This window comes from Zea mays, chromosome 3, assembly GCF_902167145.1.
Source record: "Zea mays cultivar B73 chromosome 3, Zm-B73-REFERENCE-NAM-5.0, whole genome shotgun sequence".
In the NCBI taxonomy this organism is placed as follows: domain Eukaryota; kingdom Viridiplantae; phylum Streptophyta; class Magnoliopsida; order Poales; family Poaceae; genus Zea; species Zea mays.
In genome coordinates, this window is record NC_050098.1 from 127525555 (window position 1) to 127531044 (window position 5490).

A 5490-nucleotide genomic window follows, 5' to 3' on the forward strand; every position below is an offset into this window, starting at 1 on the left:
CAAGCAGACCGCGCGCCACCGCCGACGGTACGTAGCCATGTCGTCTTCTTCTTCATCCGCTGCGAATACGCCGCCGGGCAAATCATCGTCTGAGGAAACCATGAGCGATCTGGCGGCGGAGCTACACCCGGGCCACACGGTGGAGTTCGGCGTTTCGCGGATCTCCTTGGTTCGCGTTCAAGACATGCAGCAGCTGGGGTATTTTGGGAACGGAGTTGGACGAGTTCCAGGGGCGGAGGAGATTCCGGAGCCGGAGGGTGAGATTGTTGTGTTCGAGGCATTTTTACTGCGGGCCTTCGGTTACCCGCGCATCGTTTTGTGGCGGAGGTGTTGCAGAGGTTTGAGGTGCAGATGCATCAATTGACACCTAATGCCGTGGTGGCCCTGGCGAAGTATGTCTGGGCGGCGACTTCGTATGGCGGTCAGCCTTCTGTGGAGGTCTTTGCCAAACATTACTGTCTGCATTGGCAAAAAAGAAAAATTGGACACAAGATTGCACAGTTTGGATCGTGCACGTTTACGCTGAGGACCGGAAAGACTTCGATGGAAGTCGTGGAGTTAGTTCCCTGTGCCCGCAATAAGTGGGGCAACTGGTGGGATTTCAGGTTTTATGTTTCCGAGAGCGAAGTCAAAAACCACCCAGGGCTCCCCGTGGCCCTGATGTGCTCCCATTATTATGTGGCGTACCCGCAATTTGAGGTGGTGGAGGATGATGAAAATGAAGGAGCCCTTCGGTGCGCTGCTCGCATGAGTAGCGGGCGCGATTTAGTTGAGGAATTCATTGGTTATGGGGTGTGGCCCTTGGAACATGGTTGGGCGTTGGGCGAAGTATGCCCTCGCGAGATGCCCTCCTTGGGCGGGCAGCGAGTGCGAAGTCCAGCCTTCACGTTGGATCTGCGTGGCCGGGATCCAGCCGCATTCGTTCGTGAAGTGGAGGACGGTGCAGCGAGGATTGTGGGGCGCTATGTGCCGAGGACAGAGGGTCTACGGAGTTGGGATATCCGGGGGTCCAATGTTAGATTGAATCGGGTCTTCGAATTAAACTGCTTGCCATACGGTGGCTATCCCGGGGATGACGCTGCCGAGTGCCGACCGCCGCGGGAAGAAACCGGTGGACGTGACCGAGGAAGGGCCTTAAGAGAAGGCTGCCCCGACCACTAAGAAGAGAAAAATAGGTACTGCGGTGGGGGACTGGGGGTCTCTGATAGTTTTGCAGTGGAGTTGATGGGGACGTGCGCAGCCCTCGGGGGAAGGATGTCTTCGCCCGAGCTCCGAGAGTCTTCGGCGCGAATGCTGGAGGTTACCGGGGTCGATGGCCGAAGAATGTTCCGATCCCCCGCGCGGCTGGCGAAGACTTCTTTACGTCTCGCATGGCTCGCGACTTGAAGATTTTTCCTTACGGGCGGAATATTGTTGTTGTTGTATCGGCAGTGATGGAGAAGGATCACCAAGACGCTGCTCAGAAGCGTCGAGTGGTCATTAGGCTCGCGGATCCTTTCCGCGAGGTAAAGAAGGCACAGGCAGCCGCGAAGTCTGCCGCCCTGGGCAGTAATAAGCCATTGCTGGTTGCGAAGCCGGCCGCCCCTGGGCACAGCAAGGCGTCGGCCAGTGCGAAGGCTGCTGGTACTGGCGCGAGCAAGCCACCCCCGGGCGGGCCCGTGAAAGGATGAAGGCTGCCTTCGCCGGCGCGAATGGGCGGGGCGGCGGCACGTGTTGCCGACTTCGACACGGACATCAGTGTCGCTGATTATTTTGTTGGTAAGTTTTTTTAAGACTAGGTCTTTAACCAGTATCATGGTGCAGGGTCGGATGTGGGGCAACTGGCTGTTGTCCCACCTCCGATGGCAGCCACCTCACCGACGGTGGTGGCTGGGGCGAAGGGTGCCCCGCGGGACTCGTGGGCCACTTTCTGCGTGAGCGGCGAGATTCTGTCGGCCGCTGCCGCTAAGGACATGGCGGGCTCCATGGCTCAGCAACTGAGGCAAGCGTCGCAGCAGCTGTCGCAGCAGCTGAAGCATGTAAGTTGTGTTGGACTTCGATGGTTGTTGTTTTTGTGAGAATTCGGGTCTCATGGGTTTATATGTCAGGCGGCCGACTTCGCCGACCACATTCCCTCTATTTTTAGGGGCCCGGTGCGGCCGCACCCTCCGCATCCCCTCTTAGATATGACCCTGACTTTGCTGAGAGTTGGTGGACTTGGTAGGAGGTAGCCTATGACGATCGGAACGAAGTAGATCAAAGCATTCTGGAGGCTCGGTTTATTTTGGGCAGGGTCTGGGCCTAGGCTTGAGCTAGCATGCCCTCCATGCTGTTTGGCTAGTTAGTTTCTTTAATTTTCTTTTCAGAAAAACATTATTAACAACTAAAGAAACATTATTAACAACTAAAACTAAAATATGGCCTGATTTGAAGCGTTTATGGCCACAAAAACATTTATATCCGATCCAACAGTTAAGTTCTATATCATGTTATTAAAAAAATAGATCATGTTATTTAAGAAATAAAATGTTAGAAATAGTATATAAAACGAGGATATAGCTCTAGCAAATTTAGGACCCGAGAGACCGAGTCCTATATTTATTTAAAGATTTTTTTTGTAAAATAGGATCTAATAGAGTAGGTTTTTGGTATTATATATAGTCCTACATATCAAAATACAAATCCGTTTAGGACTCCCGTTGGAGATACATGCTCTTATACTCTAAATTTTAACAGACACATCAAGGTTCAAATTCTAAGTAAGCACCTATATTATACTAACATATAGCTCGTGCTAACGCTACACTCCTGTAAAGGAGAGAGGAGAGGTCGACCGTGATGACGGCGTGTACGAAAGATCAGAGTATCTAAGTTCAACCTTTCCTATATCCATCATCATATTACAGTTATTACTATAATAACAGTGGTGCGCTAAGTGGTATTCATATCTCAGCAGGCCGGTGACAGCAATCGATGTACATCCAATTAACCAATCTCAAAATCCACGTCCATATATTTCTCAAAAGGGTATGTATAAGGCAACCATTCTTCCTAACGTACGGTACGACCTAGCAATCTTCATCGCAGATGAAGTGTAGAGTAAAAAAAAGATATTTCCTCCCATTACATAGTTCAAGGACAATAAAGATTATGATAAATCTATGGTCTTAATATATACACATAATGTATAACATTTGTAATGTAAATCTTGGTGGACTTGTGATGTTTATGAGTCTAGTAACATAAAAATTAAAAGATATCATGAAAATAATAAAGTAAGGTACTGAATAATAATAATATGAGAAAAATAGATCCTGCTGGTCAATCAACAAGCTGGTAGCGATCGTAGTTTATATCACTGCCTGAGTGCCTGATCCATAAATGAACCGACATTGTTGCTCAACTCAATACCGATAATGATAAAAAAAAGTAGCATCCACTCTAATTTTTCTTCTACAGGTTTCAGCAGTGATGGGTTTGGAACAGACGGTGACTAGCTACTGTGAGATAGTGGTCATTGTTGGATTGATCTCCATCAAGATAGACCCAACGGACATCTTAGGTCTTTGATCGTGTCCTGATCGGGGGCGTCCAATCCTATATGGTTGTTGTGTCCCTGTCACACTGTACTATAAATAAAAGTGTGGAGGCCGGCGGCTCAATGACACAGTGCGCTAGAGCTGTACTCCTCGTCGACAAATCCTAACACCGATCTGAAAGAGGGTGCACAACGGGAAGACACCGCCACAACCTCACAGCCAGTGACGGATCTGCATCCTCCAACACGCCTGCGCTTTCCACCTGATGGCGGACGGATCTGCATCCTCCAACACGCCTGCGCTTTCCACGGGCGGTAACAATCTAATGTTGTTTTGTTCTAGAAATTAGGAACCTGAAATTACTCAATAGAACATAGATTAACCCACTGATCTACTCCTAGAGATCCTGTTGATATTAACAATGGTATCAAAGCCTGTACTAGGTGTAGATCCAGTTCGGGGAAAGAAAAGAAGATGTTTGATGGAAATCGAAGACAAATGCCTGCTAGATTTACCCCTGCAAAATAAACAGAGACCTCTCGTCACGTACGAGACCTCTCGTCACGTACGTCAAATTCAAAGAAAAAGAAATGGCATGCTACAGGCTTCCAAGCCTGCACGTGCAGGTGCAGGGGCGAAGGCCCCGTTTCAATCTCACGGGATAAAGTTTAGCTTCCTGCTAAACTTTAGCTATATGAATTGAAGTGCTAAAGTTTAGTTTCAATTACCACTATTAGCTCTCCTGTTTAGATTACAAATGGCTAAAAGTAGCTAAAAAATAGCTGCTAAAGTTTATCTCGCGAGATTGAAACAGGGCCGAAGGCTCCTTGCCGTTCGGCTGCCTCAGCTCGCTGCTGGCCGCGCCCAGTCCTGGGGCTGGATGGAGACCACCGCGTAGCCGGTCTAGAGCTGGAAATGGATGTACCAAGATTCGAATTATTCGTATTTATATTTGCTAAAACTGTTAATATGGATATCCGTATTCGTATTCGATTTCAATATAGATGTCAAATGGATGTATTCGAATTCGATTTATAATACTTTTCTCTATCCGATTACATATTCGTATTGAAAAAACCATAAAATATTTCCGCACCCTTGAAAAAAGTATGTTTCATAGAACCATTTAAAATTTAACTTTATCACTAATTACTAATTAAAAATGATTTTAAGTTTAATAATATACTAGAAAAATGATATATATATATATATCATTTAAAATATTAAAAATTATTTATATGATAAATAAATAAATATATGAGTCTTATATTTCTAGAGATATTCAATAATAAAATTCAATAGGTTTCATAAACATTCAATTATAACTCTCCACTTTATCTATATAGTGAACACATCTTAACGAAGTTCCATAAACATTCAACTATAACTCTCCACTTTACAATTTAAAGATAAATTTATTCATGTTTTCATTTAAGTTTTGGTACACACATTTATATAGAACATTCATTCATTTTAGAACGGAAAATTTGTTTTTATTGGTACATTTACTATTCTATATCAATTCTAATTTACTTGTATTTGTACAAATGTCACTTATTAAATATCACATGTTGTTGTTTATTTTTTGTTACATGCTTCAATAGTTTAAAAATATTATTTATATAGTTTTATTGACTTAGATATGAAGGATCACGAGAAATCTATTTTAATTTAAGTTTGTTTTAACTATCTATTGACTATCTATAAACTTGTACTTAAATAAAAATCCACATATACATATGTTAAATTTAGAGTATGATGTTTGAGTTGAATTGAGTAAATATCCGAATAAGAATTCGGATTCGACTATCCATTTTGTATTCGTATTCGAAGATATTCGAATTCATATCCGAATTCGGACAAAAATATGGTAAATTGTGACATTCATATTTGTATCCACGCGTATTCGATCCGTTTCCACACCTAGCCGGCCCCTGCTAGCCGCGAGCTGGGTGGAGTGAAAGTCGCCTAG